Source organism: Cervus canadensis, chromosome 6 (assembly GCF_019320065.1).
Source record: "Cervus canadensis isolate Bull #8, Minnesota chromosome 6, ASM1932006v1, whole genome shotgun sequence".
Lineage (NCBI taxonomy): Eukaryota > Metazoa > Chordata > Mammalia > Artiodactyla > Cervidae > Cervus > Cervus canadensis.
In genome coordinates this window covers 42,732,826-42,754,354 of record NC_057391.1, presented here as the reverse complement: position 1 = coordinate 42,754,354, position 21,529 = coordinate 42,732,826, and the positions used below count along the sequence as shown (strand labels likewise).

The window sequence follows — 21,529 nt, the reverse complement described above, 5'->3', positions numbered from 1 at the left end:
GACCCAGAGATCAAACCCGGGTCTCCTGCACTGCAGGCAGATTCTTTACCATCTGAGCTACCAGGGAAGCCCCAAAGAAAACTCAGTCTATCCAAAATCACAAAGATTCATTGGTACACCTTATACGTATTTTCACAGAATTTCACAGAGGTTCCATATGCTGCTGCCAGTTCAGACTGTTCCATGAGCCCATTTTAGAGTCAGAGGGCCAAGCCTGCCTAAACTTATTCCTTGCTTCAATCTGACCCAGCCCTGGGAGGGGAAAACAAGATATTTTGAATACTTGCAAGAAAGGTTCTGTGGAGTTGCCAATCCAAGTACAGTCATTTATAAACTTATTGACATATCTATGTACCCAGGTAACCTCTCAGTGTGTAACAACGTAACATCTGAGCCTTGGTTGAGTAATGCTAACACCTCTATGTCAATAAATGAATCCACAGATACTAACACTTCTGCAGGTGCCTTAAGTACACCCCTAGTTACACCTTCTTACATGGAAATTTGGGGATTGACCTTTATTCTTAGGGACTCTGTTGCCTTGATATCTGAGAATACAAGGACAGTATGCCCTTGCTGTATTCACTGTCCTATTCTCCCTACATAACCAAACAGAAGTCTCTCACTGGTTTGTCCCATAAAGCCTTTGTAACCACCTTAGACAAGAACCTCCAGGAAGCAAAAATGATTCTGGCTTTGCCTCCATAAGAAGCACTTTCTTACCATGGATCAGAGTGAGCACCAATGAACAAATAATCTGTAACCTCACCCTGAAAGTAGAAGAGCTAGCTAACTTCACAGCCAACACAGTTTCCCTCAACAATGGTCGCTTAACCCACTGTTCAAGTTTTAGATAACTGCTTGATTACCTACATGCTGAGTAAGGAGGTATCTGTACAATAGCAAACATCCCTTGTGGCACAGGGCTAAATGCCTCTGGGGAAGTAGAACAATTACATAAAATTAAAAAGCAAGCACATTGGTTAGAAGCAATTTCACCTAATAACCTGATTATCTTTTGATTTATTGAGCTGACTACCTTCAGGTCTGGGCTCCTGGTTTAGAACTACCTTGCAAACTGGGATTATTACGTTGTTTTTAATTCTTTTCTGTAGTGTGTCTCAAATACTGTGCTCTGCCACAAGTTATATAAAGGAAGCAATGATCCAGAAGATGCCTGGAAGAAAGTTCGGATCTCCATTGATAGTAGTGGAGGTCAGTTTTTGAGGGACTAGGTGCTTTGAAGGCAAAGGAAACTATAGAATTTGAGGGAAGAGAGAAGATGGAAGCTACTGGAACAATAAAATACTACAAAGAACGGTAAGTACTTAAATTAACAAGGATAACTGTAAACAAGACTAAAAGTGGTGGGTGGGTGGGTGTGTGCCCAGTCATGACCAATTTTTTGTAACCCTATGGACAGTAGCCCTGCCAGGCTCCTCTGTCCATTGGCTTCTCCAGGCAAGAATACTGGAATGGGTTGCCATTTCCTCCTCCAGGGGATCTTCCTGACCCAAGAACTGAACCAGTGTCTCCTGCATCTCCTGCACTGGCAGACATATTCTTTACCACTGTGCCACTTGGGAAGCCCCACTAAAAATGCAGAGGAGCAAAAAGAAGTCAAATATCTTGTGAGCAGGTGTTAGGAGCCAGTCTGGCTCAAGATGCTGTGAAACCAAATGACGGGAAAACAAACCACATGATCATCTCAATAAACTCAGAAAAAGCATTTGATAAAATTCAACATCTTTTCATGGGAAAAACACCTAACAAACTAAGAATAGAAGGAAACTATCTCAAAAAGTTAGGTAGGTAAAGGCCACATACGAAAACCCACTATGACCATCATACTTCAATACTGAAAGCTTTTCCTCTAAGATCAGGAACGAAGCAAGAATGTTCACTTTTGCTACTTCTATTCAACACATTCTTAGAAGTCCTAGTCAGATTAATTAGGCAAGAAAAATAAATTAAAGGGAACCAAATTATCTGTTACCAAATAATACCTTATACACAGAAAATCCTAGAGTCCACACACACACTGTTAGAACTAACAGATGAATTCAGCAAAGTAGCAGGACACAAAGTCAATACACACAAAAATCAATTGCATTTCTATAACTAACCACAATCTGAAATTATGGAAATGATTCCATTTATAATAGCATCAAAAAGAATAAAATACTGAGGAATTAACTTAATCAGGGAATGAAAACTATAAAACATTGCTTAAAGAAATTAAAGAAGACATAAATAGAAACACTTCAAATGTACCTGGATTAGAAGATTTAACACTGTGAAGATGTCAATGCTATGCAAAGTGATCTACAGATTTAATGCAACTCCTATCAAAATCCTAAGGACATTTTTTGGGCAAAAATAGACAAACTGAATACTAAAATTCATGCAGAATCTCAAGGGCCAAAACAATCCTGAGAAAGAATAAAGCTGGAGGACTTATACTTCTTGATTTCAAAGGCTGCTACAAAGAACAAAGAACAGAATAAAAGAGCCTCAAAGAGCCCAAAAAACAGACTAGAGATCAGAAATAAACCCTCACATATATGGTCAAATGATTTTTGACAAGGGTGCCAAGACATTCAATGGGAAAAGGACAGTCTTTTCAACAAATGGTGCTCAGAAAATTGATTATCCACACGCAAAGAATGAAACTGAACCCTTATCTCACACCATATATAAAAATTAACTCAAATGGATCAAAGACCTATTGTAAGACCTACAACTCTTAGAAGAAAACATAAGGCAAAAGCTTCAGGACACTGCATTTAGCACTGAAGTCCTAGATATGACACCAAAGGCACAAGCAACAACAACAACAAAAGACAAAGTTGACTTCATGAAAATTTTTAAATTTTGTTCACCAAAAGACAGTATCAATGGAGTAAAAAGGCAACCCACAGAATGGAAGAAAATATTTACAAATCATGTATCTGATAAGAGATTAAAAGCCAAGGTATACAGAGAACTTCTTAAAAGCAGTAACAAAACAAAATAAGCCAACCCCAATTCAAAATGGGGAAAGAACTTGAATAGATCTCTCTTCAAAGAAAATATACAAATGGCCAATCAGCAAATGAAAAGGTCAATATCACTAATCATTAAGTAAGGCAAATCGAAACTACTAATACAATGAGATACCACCTCACTGTGGAGAAACTGGCGCCCCTGTGCACGGCTGGCATGAGTGTGAGACAGTACAGGGGCTGTGGGAACAGTTCTGTTCTTGTGTCCAACCCTCTGCAACCCGGCGGACTATAGCCCACCAGGTTCCTCTGTCCATGGGGTTTTCCAGGTAGTAATACTGGAGTCATATCATTTAAAAGTGGATATTTAATTTCCAAATGCATGGGGTTCTAAAAATATCCTTGATATTATGTTCTCATTTTCATATTCTTCTCTGCAATCACCCTCTGTGTTTTTTTCAATCTTGAACTTCACTGAAGCTTTCAATGGCTGTCAAAGATCTCTCTTGGTAAATGTCACATTGCACTTGAAAATATGTGATTTATTTTCAAATATCTTTTGATATTGATTTCCAACATAATTTCACAGTGATAAGAGAACAGACCCTATATGATTTCAATACTTTGAGACCATGAAATTTTCGCACCTTGTTTTATGTCCCTAGATATGCTGTAGTGTCTCCTGGTGTAGAGTCTATGGGAACTTGAATAGAATTTGTGTCCTGCTGTTATGTGAAAATTTTATACATCTTAATTATGTTGAATTGGTTCATGGTGCTTTTCAGGTCCTACATCTTTCTACTTTTATGTCTATTCATTTTATTAATTTTTGAGATTTGATATTGAAATTCCAACTAAAAATCTTAATTTATCTACTGAAAAAATAATTATAATATATAGTGGAACTATATGTAACTTTGTGCTACATTTTCCAAGTCTCCTGTAAACGTGTTATCATACTTTCATAATTTAAAAAATAAAAAAAAATTATAGCCATCTTTAAAAAAAAAAAAAGAATATGGAGTGGGTTGCCATTTCCTCCTCCAAGGGATCTTCTCAACCCAGGGAGTGAGCCCACATCTCCCTTGTCTCCTGCACTGGCAGGTGGATTCTTTACCACTGAGCCACCTGCAAAACCCAGAAAACCGTACAGCGTCCTCAAAAAATTACAAACAGAATTATCATATGATTCAGCAATTCCATTTCTAGGTTATACCCAAAAGAACTGAAAGCAGGGTCTTGAACAGATACTTGTAAACACATGTTCATGGCAGCATTACTCACAAAAGCTAAAAGACAGAAGCAACCTAGCGGCCATCAACAGATGAATGGATAAACAAAACATGGTATTATCCATACAATAGGATATTATTCAGGCTTAAAAAGGAAAGAAATTCTAACACATACTACAACATGAATGAACCTTGAAGATGTTATGGTAAGTGAAATAATCCAGTCACAAGATGACAAATACTGTATGATTCCATTCATATGATGTACTTAAGAGTATACTGTCAAAATCATAGAGACAGAAAACAGAATGGTGGTTGTCAGGGGCTTGGAGGAAGGGGGATAAATAGTTATTGCTTAATGGGAATAGTTTTCAGTTTTCACAAAATAAAAATAGCTATGGAGATGGACAATGATGAGAGTCATCATCATTACAAATATATTTAATACCACTGAACTGTACACTTAAAAGTCGTTAAGATGGTAAATTTGATGTTTTACACATAAATAGACCCTGATGCTGGGAGGGATTGGGGACAGGAGGAAAAAGGGACGACAGAGGATGAGATGGCTGGATGGCATCACCGACTCGATGGGCATGAGTTTGAGTAAACTCCGGGAGTTTGTGATGGACAGGGAGGCCTGGCGTGCTGCCGATTCATGGGGTCACAAAGAGTCAGACTGAGCGACTGAACTGAACTGATACATAAATATATACATATATATATATATATCTTAACAAATACATATATATTTTTTTAAAGTAGATGTTACATTGCATGGGGGAGGAGCAGAGAGGATGCTGTGAAACCAAGGCCCAGACCCGTAGCTCAGAAAAGTAAAAAGCCTGCTTCACTGTAACTAAGAGAACACAGAAATTGGTCATCATTGGCCTGGAAGTATGGCCTTAAGAATAAAGCTATGCAAGTAATGCAAAGAAGCAGGAGGTTCCAGGATGAACTGGCCACCCACAGTTTAGGAACCAGAATGTATCAACTGTAACTACTAATGCAGTACTGAAGTCAACAAAGTTTGTAGAGTTGAAAAAAACTCATCAAAGAAATACATTATGAATGCCCTACCCTCTCCACAACACCAACTAATTCATGCTACTTAGCGGCTGCTTTGTTTCTCGATTGTAGGCAAGATTTACCCTTTTTCATCTTGGAATTTTCACATACCCTAGGGTGCATACTTTGGCACTTACTATCATCCCCTAAAAGGCTCTCAAATCTATCCATATATCTCCATTTTCACTGTCACAACCCTCATCCAAACTATAACTATCTCTCATCTGGACCAGCAAAATAATCTCTTAACCCTTCTTTGCCTCCTAGCCAGAGTGGTGCTTTAAAAAAAAATAAAAATAAAAAACAAACCTGATTGTGTCCCTCCTCTGCTTTAAAATCCTTTGGAATATGATATCTGAAATTTGTTTCAAAATAATACAAGAGGCAAGGAAAGTGGACAGGAGCATGAGGTATGATACAAAAGAAGATACTCGATCTTTGTCCAGTTCAAGCACAAAGCTCCTAAAACCCTTGGAATTAATCACTGGAGCGGTATCTTTTGTATGCTGACAAGATGACTGGTGGCTTGGGGCCCCTAGATAGTTTCAGAATGGGGGCAGGTCCTCAGAAACCCAAGCCATAATTAGAGTTGAGACTTTCAGCCCCCAACCCCCACCTTCCAGGAGGGGAGAAGGGTGGAGATCGACTTAAATCACAAATGGGCCAATGCTTTAATCAATGGTGATGAAATAATGAAACCTCTATTAAAACCCCTAAATGACCAGGTATGGAGAGCTTCCAGTATGCTCAAGGAAGGCTTGGAAGCTCTTCAGCCACACTTCCACCCCCTGTCCCCCACAAATACCTTGCCCAAATCATCTCTTCCATTTGGTTGTTCCTGAGTTGTATCCTTTATAATAAGTCAGTAAACGCAAGGAAAGTGTTTTATTGAGCGTTGTGAGCCATTCTAGCAAACTACCAAACCTGACAAGGTACTGGGAACACCCAAGTTACAGCCAGTTGCTAAAAAGTATAGCTTGCAAAGTATACTTCGGAGTATACTTTGTATACAAAATAAACCTGGGACTTGCCACCGGCATCTGGGGCAAATGGGGACAGATCTGGGGACTAAGCCGTTAATCTATGGGGTCTGTGCTAATTCCAGATAGTATCAGCACTGAGTTAAATTGGAGGACTAGAGTTACAGGACTGGTTGGTGTGAGGAAAAAACCCACACATTTGGTGTCCAAAGTGTTACTGAATGAAAACACTGAAATAAAGTGGCCACAAACTGGTAACTGTTGAAGACAAATGTTGGGAAATATTCTATCCACTTTTGTATATATTTAATATTTTTCTGTAACAGAGCTAAAAATCTTTTTTTGTTTTTAATTTTTTTGGCTGCACTGTGTGGCACGTGGGACACAGGGATCCCACATGGATTCCCCGACCAGGTATCGAACTCTCAACCCCTGCAGTAGAAGCTCAGAGTCTTAACCACTGGACCACCAGGAGAGTCCCAATAAAGTCTATTTTCAAAGTTAGATGTTTTTCAGAAGCTGAACTGACCTCTCCCCCTCACTCGCCCTTCTCTAGCCACACCAGAGCTGTTCAATTCCTAAAAGGCAGCGTGCTTCTTTCTATTGCAGAACCTTTGTACATGCTCCCTCTACTTAGAGCCTGTCCTCCCCATCCCAGCCCCTCTCACCCAGTTACTGTCTAGTCACAAACTCTCAATTTTAACAGCCCAGCACCAGGCACTGGTACTCAGTAACTATTAATATGAATTAAATGTCACTTCCACAGGGAAGTTGTCGCTGACTGTGCCCGGATAGGATCGGGTCCCTCTTTTACAATGCTCACACAACAACCAGTACTTTACCTCCACAGCACTCTGCAGAGTTTGCAATTACATACTACTTATGTGACAATTTGTTTAGTGTCCTCTCGTGTTAGTCTATTAAGTCCATGAGGGCAAAAACTGTGTCAATTTTGCTTATATTCTTAATGTTCAGAAATAAAGGTAAAGCACATAAAGGGACCTCAATAAACATTTGCTTAAGCAGTCTGGGTCTGTGGTTTCTTATTTACACAGAATCTAATTTAAACCCAGGTATTACCCTACTCTTAACTGACATAAAGAGTTGATTCCAAGTATGGTGGTACCACAGGAGATGGACACTGGATTCTGTCTTCCATCCACTTGTCTCCTCCTCTCACTGTACATACATTTCTGTTTGTTTGTACAGTTCTAGCTACCTTCCTCTCATATACTGAGTTAGTCTAAATGTCTCTCTCCTGAACTCCAGACTTGAACATCCACTGCTAACATGATATAACCACTCAGATCTTAAATCTTAGATTGAAAGAAATCTTAAAGGAAGATCTCTTAAACTTATCATGTTTAAAACTGAACTTGTCGGGAATTCCCTGGCAGTCTAATGGTCAGGACTCCACACTTTCACTACCAAGGGCCTCAGTTCAGGTTCGATACCTGGTCGTGGAACTAAGATCCCACAAACCATGAAACACAACATACATAAATAAATACATAAATAAGTAAAACTGAACCTGTCATACCCCATCTCCCCTCTGCCACATGCACAGCTACAAATGAATGTATGAAGCTCTGAATTTATGAATTTAGAGAGTCACATAAGAAAGACCAATAAAGGTACTTAATCAATAAAGGTACTTAACAAGGGCACTTTTGGAAATGCAAGAGGGACAGCCCATTTTCAAAGTTCTGCAGTTAAAAATGAAGTGTATACTGTGAGCTCACTCTCCCCACCCTGCCCCCAAGTATGTCCCTTCTCCAGGACTTCAATAAGCTGACACTGATTTTGGCATTCTAACTCAATAAGCCACACAAATTATCAATGTTTAGCTGCACAAAAGTAAACAGTTGATAAAAAAGGAAAATGCTTTTCTTGTTATTATCCCTACTTAGAAAGTGAGTACACTTAGAAAACGAAAGGACTTGCTGAGTTTGCTGACAAACTGTTTTGCTACATCAATAAAGACTAGTCAAATAAACCAGGAAGCAGACATGCTTATTCAGCAAGTAAAGAACTATAGACAAAACTGAATCAAACCAATGGGTGTTTGCTTGTATTCAAGAACAACCAATTCACAATCCTGATGAACCAGCTAAATACTGGCAAAGAGGAAAAAAAACAAAAAACAAAAAACTGCTGTTGCCTTGTTTTGTTTTAATTTACAGTAATGATTTATACCGCTAAAGGCCAATTGTTCTTTTTTCTACTCACGGTCCAATGCACAAATCCAAATTTAATTATATATACAAACTACTAAAGCCATGAATGAAAATTGTGGTTTAAAAAACTATCAAAGGACTGAAAAAGAAACCAAATAGCACTACCTTTCTTTCTAAAACATAAATTAGTGAGGGAAGTTGATGGATTTGAGCACAGAAGTAGACGTAATCGTTCCTACAAATGAATTTACCAAATTCTGTGGCTTTCTAACATTCTCTTTGTAAACAGAGCAATAATAGCCACTAACATTCACTGAGTATTTTCTATTTGGCAGGCACTGTACTAAACCCTTTCCATCTATTACCTTATTTAATCCCAGAACTTTATGAAATAGGTACTCTTATTATTCCCATTTGCAAAGGAAAGGAAACTGGAGGCACAGAGAGGCTAAACAGTGACCCAACACCACACTGACAAGTAAGTGGCAGAGTAAGGATTCAAACCAGAGCAGTGTGACATCCACCCTCAACCACTAAACCATGCTGCTTATAACTATCGTGACCGTTTCACATTCTGCATCATTTAATTTCTAAAAACTAAAAATCTCAGACTGTTTCAGTGAATTGTTTGCCAATTCAGTTATTATTTGTTGCTGTGATAAAATCTGTTCCTCCAAGCCACTCTCTCAAGATCCTTAAATGATTTCATACCATTTACAAAAAAAATCAACTCAAATTGGCCCATAGACCTAAATGTAAGAGCTAAAACTAAAAATCTCTAGAAGGAAAAAAATCTTAGCAACCTTATATTAGGCAAAAATGTCTTAAACAGGACTCAAAAACTTGATACACTGAACTTAATCATAATTCAAAAACTTTTCTGTCCAAAAAGCACTGTTAAGAAAATGAAAAGGCCAGCCTCAAATTTAACCTATTTGCAAAACATGTATCCAACAAAGGACCAGTATCAAGAATATATAAAAAGAACCCTTCCAACTGAGTAATAAGAAAACACAATTTTTTTAATGGACAAAATATGTGAACAGACATTTCACCAAAGATACGTAAATGGCCAAACAGGCATATAAAAAGATGCTCAACATTAGTCATTAGAGAGATGCAAATTAAAACTACAATGAAATACTATTACAAACCCACAAAAATGGCTAACAGACAATACCAAGTATTTGTGAGGATGTGGAGCAACTAAAACTCTCATGAACTTCTACTGAGAATATAGAGTGGAAAACTGGTAGATAAAACTAAACATATACTATATTTACTATACATGCAGCAATTCCACTCCATAGGTATTTGTCCAGAAAAAAGAAAACATATGACCACATAGAAATCTGTAAGTAAATGTTCATAGCAGCTTTATTCATAATAGCTTAAAATTAGAAACTCAAATATTCATCAACTGATGAATGGATAAACAAATTACAGTGTATCAATACAATGGCATGTCACTCGGTAATAAAAATGAATGAACTACTGATGTAAGCAACAGTGCAAATGAATCGCAAACAAACTACACTAGTTAAAGAAGCCAGACATAAAAGACTATGTAACTATGCTTCCATATATATCGGAGAAGGCAATGGCAACGCACTCCAGCATACTCTTGCCTGGAAAATCCCATGGATAGAGGAGCCTGGTGGGCTGCAGTCCATTGGGTTGCTATGAGTCGGACACGACTGAGCGACTGCACTTTCACTTTTCACTCCAATGCACTGGAGAAGTAAATGGCAACCCACTCCAGTGTTCTTGCCTGGACAATCTCAGGGACGGGGGAGCCCGGTGGGCTGCCGTCTATGGGGTACACAGAGTCGGACATGACTGAAGTGACTTAGCAGCAGCAGCATATATATATATATATATATATATACACATATAAAGTCGCTCAGTCGTGTCCAACTCTTTGCAACCCCATGGACTATACAGTTCATGGAATTCTCCAGGCCAGAACACTGGAGTGGGTAGCTTTTCCCTTCTCCAGGGGATCTTCCCAACCCAGGGATCGAACCCAGGTCTCCCACATTGCAGGCAGATTCTTTACCAGCTGAGCCACAAGAGAAGCCCATATATATATATATATATATATATGTAATTCCAGAAGAAGCAACACTATAATGATAGAAAGCAGATCACTGGTTGCCAGTGACTAGGAAATACAGAGAGTGAATTAACTACTCCAAGGAGGTATGGTGGAAATTTCTGGGGATGATGAACATGGCCTATATCATGATTGTGGTAGTAGTTTCATGACCATATATTGGTCAAAATTTGTCAAATTTTCACTTAGTGGTAAATTTTATTGTATGTTAATTATATTTCATTGTTGTTGTTTAATTGCTAAGTGGTGTCCAACTCTTTTGCGACACCCACAGACTTTAACCCGCAAGGCTCCTCTGTCCATGGGATTTTCCAGGCAAGAATACTGGTTTGGGTTGCCATTTTCTTCTTGAGGGGATGTTCCCCACCCAGGGATTAAACCTGCATCTCCTGCATCAACAGGCAGATTCTTTACCACTGAGCCAACTGGGAAGCCCTATTCATTAAAGTTGACCAAAAAAAGAAAAATTTAAACCCAACAACTGGGAGACTTCTTACCTCCTCTTGTCCACCTAATGCCCAAAGGTTCTGAGATGTCCTCTTTTTTTTCCTCAATACTTTTCTTTTTTACACCAACCATATATCTTCATTGCTAAAGGTGAACCATCACTACACAGGTACCTCACAAATCCACATCTCTGGACAGCATCTCTGCAGAGCACCAGTGCTGTTTCCAGAAGCCTCATGGACATCACCATGTCAATGCTGCCAACCCTCAACTCACCATTCCAAAATTAACTTCAATCTCTTCTAGCTTCTCTACTTCCTAATGCTCTTCTATCCTACCCTCCTACATCCTTAAAAAACCAGGTCCTCTGATACCTCAACTCAAGTACCCTAAGTCAAAACCATGTAACAGTCTGACTCAGGTCTTTCCTTTACACCCCAGCCTCTTTTCGGAGAAGGCAGTGGCACCCCACTCCAGTACTCTTGCCTGGAAAATCCCATGGACGGAGGAGCCTGGTGGGCTGCAGTCCACGGGGTCACTAAGAGTCGGACCCGACTGAGAGACTTCACTTTCACTTTTCATTTCCATGCACTGGAGAAGTAGATGGCAACCCACTCCAGTGTTCTTGCCTGGAGAATCCCAGGGATAGGGGAGCCTGGTGGGCTGCCGTCTATGGGGTCAAACAGAGTTGGACACGACTGAAGCGACTTAGCAGCAGCAGCAGCCAGCCTCTTTTAACATTTCCACTGGCTCCACCCAGCTTCAGCTGTCATAACCTACCTTGGGAAACTGCAATGGGCTCCCAAAGAGTCTACCCATTCCAGTGCATACTACCTACTTCTGCTAATGTTCTACAAGCTCAGTTTTACCAGTTATTTCATTACCCACCCATAAAGAAGTCAATGGCTCTCCATTTCCTATGAAACTGAAAACAAGACATTGTTGTGGGTTTAAGTCCATCCAGAGGGAGCCAAGTTTGCCTTTCAATTTCATCTTCCACAATTCCCCTGGTACATCCTAATTCTAACAAACCAAACACGCTGACCTTGATGCCTTTGTTCCCGCTATTCCCAAAACTGATGGCCCTCACCTCTCTAATCTTCACCTGTCAAAATCCATATTTCTCCTTCAAAGGCCGATCTCAAAGGTCACCTTTCTCCATGAAGCCTTTTAATCACTCTGCACTCACCAACACGGATTTGACCACTTCCTCCTCTAAACTCTAATAACACTTTCCATTACACATCTTATAACATTTGTCGTACTCTGCCTGATTTATTATTATTTCTGTACTTGTCGTCATCACCACTGTCCCATCTACTCTACTACCAGGCAAGCTTTGCAAGGCTGGTTCTCTGTACTGATCCCTCTTCTGTCCCTTTAAGCTACTTGAATTCTATCTTTTTTGCTGCAAGATCTCAGGAACTCTCTGTAGTAGATGAATTAATTCTGGTCTAAGAAGTTCTACAGCAAAATTAAAAAAAAAATTTATATTGTCCATAGAGTCTATTGGAGAAGGCAATGGCACCCCACTCCAGTACTCTTGCCTGGGAAATCCAATGGACGGAGGAGCCTGGTAGGCTACAGTCCACAGGGTCGCGAAGAGTTGGACACGACTGAGCGACTTCACTTTCACTTTTCACTTTCATGCATTGGAGAAGGAAATGGCAACCCACTCCAGTACTCTTGCCTGGAGAATCCCAGGGACAGAGGAGCCTGGTAGGCTGCCGTCTATGGGGCCGCACAGAGTCGGACAGGACTGAAGCGACTTACCAGCAATAGCAGCAGCGTAGAGTCTATAAGAATAAATCAGATAATAGACAACCTTCTATTTTTTTGTTACAAGTTGGAATTCTCCTGAAGAGAGATTTTTCTTAAAATGATCCTCAAAATTCATTAAACCAAGTCTTCCTACAGGAGCATTTTCAGTATAACATTCCTCTGCTTATAAATTTACAGTAATTTAAAACGGATCCTGGGCTAGGCACTCTCTATTTGACCACAGTCTCCCAAACAAACAACTTCTACCCTTCTATACTCTGTTTTTGTGCCCTTTAAGGCTTATCTTTTCATACTGTTCATGGAGTTCTCAAGGGAAGAATACTGAAGTGGTTTGCCATTTCCCTCTCCAGTGGACCACGTCTTGTCAGAACTCTCCACAATGACCCATCCGTCTTGGGTGGCCCTACACAGCATGGCTCATAGTTTCATTGAGTTAGACAAGGCTGCAGTTCATGTGATCAGTTTGAAGAAATAGAGGAAAACAATAGAATGGGAAAGACTAGAGATCTCTTCAAGAAAATCAGAGATACCAAGGGAACATTTCATGCAAAGATGGGCACGAGGAAGGACAGAAATGGTATGGACCTAAGAGAAGCAGAAGATATTAAGAGGTGGCAAGAATACACCGAAGAACCATAAAAAAGGTCTTCATGACCCAGATAATCACGATGGTGTGATCACTCACCCAGAGTAAGACATCCTGGAATGAGAAGTCAAGCGAGCCTTAGGAAGCATCACTACGAACAAAGCAAGTGGAGGTGACGGAATTCCAGTTGAGCTATTTCAAATCCTCAAAGATGATGCTGTGAAAGTGCTGCACTCAATATGCCAGCAAATTTGGAAAACTCAGCAGTGGCTGCAGGACTAGAAAAGGTCAGTTTTCATTCTAATCCCAAAGGCAATGCCAAAGAATGTTCAAACTACTGCACAATTGCACTCATCTCACACGCTGACAAAGTAATGCTCAAAATTCTTCAAGCGAGGGCTTCAACAGTACGTGAACCATGGACTTCCAGATGTTCAAGCTGGATTTAGAAAAGGCAGAGGAACCAGAGATCAAATTGCCAACATCTGCTGGATCATCAACAAAGCAAGAGAGTTCAAGAAAAACATCTACTTCTGCTTTACTGACTACGCCAAAGACTCTGACTATGTGAATCACAATAAACTGTGGAAAATTATGAAAGAGATGGAAATACCAGACCACCTTACCTGCCTCCTGAGTAATTTGTATTCAGGTCAAGAAGCAGTAGTTAGAATCCAACATGGAACAACAGACTGGTTCCAAATAGGGAAAGGAGTATGTCAAGGCTATATATTGTCACCCTGCTTATTTAACTTATATGCAGAGTACATCATGCAAAATCCCAGGCTGGATAAAGCGCAAGCTGGAATCAAGATTGCTGGGAGAAATATCAATAACCTCAGATATGCAGATAATACCACCCTTATGGCAGAAAGTGAGGAAGAACTAAAGAGCCTCTTGATGAAAGTGAAAGAAGAGAGTGAAAAAGCTGGCTTAAAACTCAACATTCAGAAAACTAAGATCATGGCATCCAGTCCCATCACTCCATGGCAAATAGATGGGCAAACAATGGAGACCTTATTTTCCTAGGCTCCAAAATCACTGCAGATAGTGACTGTAGCCATGAAATCAAAAGACACTTTCTCCTTAGAAGAAAAGCTATGACCAACCCAGACAGCATACTAAAAAGCAGAGACATTACTTTGCTGACAAAGGTCCGTCTAGTCAAGGCTATGGTTTTTCCAGTAGTCATGTATAGATATGAGAGTTGGGACTATAAAGAAAGCTGAGCACTGAATAACTGATGCTTCTGAACTGTGGTGTTGGAGAAGACTCTTGAGAATCCCCTGGACTGCAAGGAGATCCAACCAGTCAATTCTAAAGGAAATCAGTCCTGAATATTCATTGAAAGGACTGATGCTGAAGCTGAAACTCCAATACTTTGGCCACCTGATGCGAAGAACTGACTCCTTGGAAAAGACCCTGATGCTGGTAATAACTGAAGGTGGGAGGAGAAGGAGACAACAGAGGATGAGGTGGTTGGATGGCATCACCGACTCGATGGACATGAGCTTGAGCAAGTTCCAGGAGTTGGTGATGGATAAGGAAGCCTGGTATGCTGCAGTCCATGGGGTTACAAAGAGTCGGACATAACTGAGTGACTGAGCTGAACTGAATGCTTACTTTGAGGACTATACTGCCAAGCTCCCCTAGTTTCCATTTGGGTCAGGCAAATGACAGGCACTAGAGGATGAAAAGAAAAAGAAACCGAGGTCCTTATTTCCCTGGCTTTCTCCCCACCTAAAAACCCTTCCCCTGTGGCTATAGGTCCTTGGCTTCCACTGCTCCCGCTCTCATCAGGCTTCAGTATTCCTTTTCCTGTCCCTGCTGGCTTAAAAGTACCAATGGCTTCTGGACACTACAAGGCCTTGGGAACTTCACTATCCCTTGATGCTTTCCTTAACTCTACCCAAATCTCTGTAACTAGTCCGTTTGTTCGCTGCCAGGACCCTCGGTAATACAGCTCCCTAGGCTTAGAATTCCTCACTCTGCTTCCCAAGGCTCACAATCAATTGTTCACTCTAACTTATCAGATCTTAACTACCCCATGCTCCTCAGTAGCCCTCTGTTTTGGTCAGGCAGGCTCCCTACCAATCCCTGCATGCATGCTGCATGCCAAGTCGCTTCAGTCATGTCCGACTCTGTGTGATGCTATGGACAGCGGCCCACCAGGCTCCTCTGTCCATGAGATTCTCTAGGCAAGAATACTGGAATGGGTTGCCGTTTCCTTCTCCTACCAATCCCTACCATCACTCATCTGGGATGCATTCACTTCTACTCTGTACCCTTACTCATGTTGCTGCCTACCCCCCAAGAATGCCCACCCCTTCCTCTCTACCTAACAAGTCCTATAACCCCTTCAGCACAAATTCAGAACCTACATCCTCACCCGCCAACCCCTCCACCCCATTCCATTAAACCTGTTCTAATAACTTTTACTCACAGTTATCTTTCTTATCTTGGAATTTCCATTTCTCTTACACAGAAGTACTCTGAAAACTATAAAAGTAAATGTTAGGTATGGCACTGTATGCTCTTTAATTGTTCACCACATGTATCCTAAAGGAAAGCAATCTGAACTACTTTAATTTCCTTCTTTTACATTCCATCAAGAATATACACTAACATTAGAAATACAGTCATTTTTTCGACAACGAGTGATATATAAAAATAAATGTTCTAGTACAGAAAGTTTGATAACTAGCTGTGAGCAAATTTACTACACTTTTAGTTATTCTGTTTTCAATGTAACCGTTATAACAATGGATGCTATCAATCTTGGGGTTTTTAGAACATCAACACACTTCCTAATGAAAGAACCCTTGAGAACAAAAGAATAAAACAAATTATCAATTTGTCAAGTTCAACAATCTGTTATGCAAATAGATGCAATTATTCCAGAAATGCAAACAGTAATGTCAGCAAATGCAGGATGCCTTAATTTGTAGCTCACCAGTGGCCATGAATCAGACAATAGACTTCAACAAAAGTAGATTATCTAGAAGCTTGAAGAGGCCAGTGCTCCTCATCATATGCTGTTTGTATAGAAAAATCTCCTCCCCCTTCCTTAGAACCATCTATTTGCAAGTATTTAAAGCCTAACTCATGGCAATCAAAACATTTTTGGTAAATTTATCCTCACTAAACTCCCAATGATATATCCAACTTACATTTCCTGAACTCATTTTTATGAGGCTCCCTAAAATAAAGAATGGAGAAACAGCAAACTCAGTGGTAAAGAACCTGCCTGCCAATGAAGCAGACTCGGGTTCGAGCTCTGGGTCGGGGAGATCCTTTGGAGAAGGAAATGGCAACCCCACTCTAGTATTCATGAGTGGGAAACCCCATGGACAGAGGAGCCTGGCAGGCTACAGTCCATGGGGTCACACAGAGTCAGATACAGCTTAGCTACTAAGCACACACGCAGGAAGCAGGTACTATGGCTAGATCCTCACACAATCTCAGAATACCAGGATGCAAATATGATTCTGAGATGAAAAAATAAAACTTAAGAGAGTATTAGAAAGAACTAATGGTATATCAAAAGAAACAGGGGACAGGCAAGGAGACATTACAGTACCAAATACTAATGGCTTCAAAGTAACAAAACTGCTGAGCCTGCACACACCTAGAGCTTGGGCTCCACAACAGAAGCCACCACCATGAGAAGCCTGTGCACCACAATGAAGAGCAGACCCCACACGATGCAACTAGAGAAAGCCTGCACACAGCAACGAAGACCCAGTGCAACCAAAAATAAATAAATGTTTAAAAAGAAAAAAGGTACAAATGCATCTACACTAGGAAAATCTATTACACACAAAGCACAGTATGCCTACAGGACTCAGAACCCAGATGAGAAGGATGTGCAAGCAACTGGAATACAGTTATGGTAACACTACATAACAAAAGTTACCCAGAAGGAGCTGTGGATAATACTGAGAAAGAAGAAAAGAACAGAATGCCCAGGACACAAGAAATATCCCAAAAGTTAAGAGGTGAGGGCCTAAAATAAAACAGTCATAATGTATCGGGTTTGTGAGAAGATAAATTTTAAGGATATTTAGAAGGTATGCTCAATAAGACTAGGCTCAATCAACATTTGCATTATGCAATTTTAATTAAGAATAAGGTAATGCTTAAACTAAGAAATATCCTATTCATCGCAGTCTTTTAGAGTAGCAGAAAATAATAAAAGGTATAAAGAACAAAAAGAAGAAACAGTCTTAAATCCACCAATAAGAAAACTGGTTAAATAAATAATACACAGGGCTTCCCTGGTGGTACAGTGGATAAGAATCCGCCTGCCAATGCAAGGGACATGGGTTCGATCCCTGGTCGGTGAAGATTCCACATGCCAACTAAGCCCTTACACCACAACTGAGCCCATGCTCTAGAGACCTCAAGCCACAACTACGGAGGTCACGTGCTGCAGCTGCTGAAGCCCGTGCACCTACAGCCTGTGCTCCACAAGAGAAGCCACCGCAATGAGAAGCCCAGGCACCGCAGCAAGGAGCAGCCCCAACTCGCCACAACTAAAGAAAGCCCACGTGCAACAACAAAGAGGATTTTCACATAATCTCAAAATACCACTCCCTAGATTAATTATCATTTACAAAGGGAGTGGGAGAATGTGCGCTTAAGAGTAAAGTGATCTGTAACAGCTGCCACTTTAATGATCAAATTTAGCATCACTTATAATGGAAAAAAATGGCATTAGGGCCTTGTGAGGTGATGCAAAAAGCACATATCACCTATATAGCAATCATGGAATTCATACATAATCTTAAACAATCAGCAAATTCAGATTGCAGTATATTATGTAAGACAAATGGCCTAGATTAATTCTTCAATAAAGTTTTGGCATCATTGAAAAAGAGGGGAGCGAGGTAAGGGACTGCTCTATACTAAAAGAAACTAAAGTGACATAGAAACCAAAAGTAATATGTGAATATGACTGAATTGTGAATCAGAAAAAAACAAAAAAAAGGTATAAAAGATAAGTGGAAGAGAAAAAATTTAAATATAGACACTGCATATTAGATAATGAATTCATGTTATTTTCCTTAGGTATGATATAGGTGTCATACCTATATGATATGGAAAAATGAGGAAAATGTCCTCATTTTTCAGAGATGCATACCTGAAATTTTTTCTTTTTTTTTTTGAGGTTGAGGGGGTGAGGGAATATCTTAGTGACTACAACTTCTCTCACATAAAGCAAATTGTGGGGGTGGGAGGAGGGGGTGTATGTTTAGAGAAAAGAAAAAAAAGCACCCACAACAAAGTGTTACAATCTATGAAGCTAAGTGAAAAACACATAGGAGTTTGTTGGACTATTCTTCAACTTTTCTATAGATTTAAAATTTTTTCAAAATAAAAGTTTGTGGAAGTGGGCAGAAATAGCTAAATCAAGCATAGCTGAGCTCCACTAATAAAAATGGGGGGGGGGGGATTATCTTGTTTTAAAAAAAGAAAAAGATTATCTTTTACAATAAAAATATACAGAGGAGTTAAATGATACATATGGTTTTTCTATTATTAACCATGTCCTTCCTGATAAAGCATATGTAACAAACTCATTTATTCCTGGAGTATCTGTATTAATCAAATACCACTTTAAATTTACCTGAAACATGGTTATTTAAAGTAATTATGACATCATCTTTATAAATTCAGAATTAGAATAATGAATCTTACTCAAAATGGACCAGGGCAGTCCCACAAACATAGACCCTAAGTTGCCTACCCTTCTTAGAAGGAAGATAAAAACCAGACAGCAAGATGACAAGTTTACTTAAGCTTGTGCTCTGCAGGAAGCTAACAGGCAAGGGAATAACCGGTTCAACAAAAATGAGAAGGCAGACCTTTCCATCTCTTAAATCTTTAACCTGCGTCTTCATTGTTTTGAAATAGTTATGAATTTCTTATATTAGAAAACATCAAAGCTAATCTATTGTAACATGACTGGAGGTAAATTACAATAGAAAAATCTAAATGGCAAAGTTAATTTGGAAATGAGCTTAACTATCTATGACTATGTTCCTTGAGAATTCACCTTTAAACAAAACAATGAAGTCACACTATGAAGATCTGACAAAGGAGAAATGGAAAGCTTTTCTTTCTTCCTTCATCTTGAATCCTACCTCCCTCCTGAAAATCTCTTAAGTTAACAGAAAATAGCAAAATTTGAAAATAATTCCATCTCCATGAAACTAATCAAGCTGTATATTTACTTTACATACACTTCTATGAAGATATGTGATACTCTGATTAAAAGGTTTTAAACTTTTTAAAAAATAAAACACGTAGATGCAAGACTAACAAAACATATACAGGATCAATAGGCTAAAACTTGCAAGTCACAGATGAAAGAAATCAAAGGAGTTCTAAATAAATGAAGAGATACGCCATGTTCCTAGAGTGGAGGACTAAATATAAAAATGCCAGTTCTCCCTCAAAATGATCTAGAGATTTAGTACAATATCTATCAAAATCACAGCAAGATTTTTTTGCATCTATAGATGAACTTTAAAATTTATATGGAAATGCAAAAAAACTAGCATACCTAAAATCATAAGCTTTACTATCAATTTAAAACTAACAAGGAAATATTAAGAGATGTAAATACAATATAATCTAATCCTAAAAAAGAGAACATTTTGAAAATAAGATCATGCCAAAAATTTGCTTGGGCAAAGAGAATGATTAACAAAGCAAAAAAAAAAAAACAAAAAACAAAGCAAACTACTAGATGTAATCATGAAAACAGAAAGCGAGAGTTGCTAAAGAACCAACTTCAAGTATAAAAAACCCTTCCACAACCCAACACAATAGGCTCCTTTCCCCTCCCACCACTGCAACAGTATATTGATAATTAGAGACGGTAACATACCCCCCACACAACACACAAACTCACTAAAAAAGCCCATATTTAGACTGTTTCAAAAAGCTTATACTTTATTCTTTTTAATGCTTACTTAAGAATCTCAGTTACTTGTCTTTTAATCCAGTATAGTGTGAAAAGTTTTTTCCACATCAAACAACAAAACAATCAATGACCCCAAATTCTACAGAGAAAAAACACTAAAATAAAGCTTTATATTACAGTGCAGTACCCCCTCTTGATCTGCAAGGAATATGTTCCAAGACCCCTAGTGGATACCTGAAACCAAGGCCAGTACCAAATCCAAATATATTATGTTTTCCCTACACATACATTGGGCTTCCTTGATAGCTCAGTTGGTAAAGAATCCGCCTGCAATGCAGGAGACCCCAGTTTGATTCCTGGGTCAGGAAGATCTGCTGGGGAAGGGATAGGCTACCCACTCCAGTATTCTTGGGCTTCCCTTGTGGCTCAGCTGGTAAAGCATCTGCCTGCAATGTGGGAGATCTGGGTCCGATTCCCAGGTTGGAAAGATCCCCTGGAGAAGGGTAAGGCTACCCACTCCAATATTCTGGCCTGGAGAATTCCATGGACTGTAGAGACCATGGACTTATACATTATACATTATATACTTTTACATTATATATATACTTATACATTATGTACATTATATATATATGTATACATATATAACACATATATACATTATACAGCTTAATGTATAAATTAGGATAGTAAGAGATTAACAATAATAAAATAGAATATAACAATATACTATAAAACAGTATATATAACAATATACCATAATAAAAGTTACGTGAATATGGTCCTTCTCTCAAAACATCTTATGGTACAAATATAATGCCCTTCCCACCTTAACCAAGCACTTATCATGCACTGTAGCCATAACTTAAGCAATTTGAGGTGCATCAGCAAAACTATTACAAATTTTCTATTTCCTTCCTCACAATTTCACAGGTAGAAAATTCATTCTTATCACAGAGTTTAGCAACCTCAGCATACGATTTTCTTTACGAAGTGGAGAAGTTTCACTTTTCCCTTAAAGGAAGCACCTGACTGTTTCTTTGGCATATCCGAATTACCGGCATCACTGCTTTTGTTGTATTTTAAGTAAAATAAGGGTCCCTTGAACTCAAGCACTGTACAAAGGGATGATTTATGGAGCAGAACCACCAAAGATTTAATCAAGTTACTCAGAATGGCAAGCAATTTAAAAATTATGAATTATTTCTGGAATTTTCCATTTAATA

General features: G+C 39.2%; 1 protein-coding gene across 13 annotated transcripts in view; it reads right to left on the bottom strand.

Moving 5' to 3' along the window:
• HERC1 (HECT and RLD domain containing E3 ubiquitin protein ligase family member 1) overlaps positions 1 to 21,529 on the bottom strand; it is a 203,239-nt gene that overhangs the window by 166,816 nt on the left and 14,894 nt on the right. The window contains exon 1 of one of the 13 annotated variants that reach the window (XM_043471718.1): positions 14,996 to 15,016. The exons of the other annotated variants lie outside the window; for them this stretch is intronic. The gene's annotated coding sequence lies outside the window, so the exon portion shown is untranslated. Of the gene's footprint in view, positions 1 to 14,995; positions 15,017 to 21,529 lie in introns of those variants that run through there. 13 annotated transcript variants of the gene reach the window in all.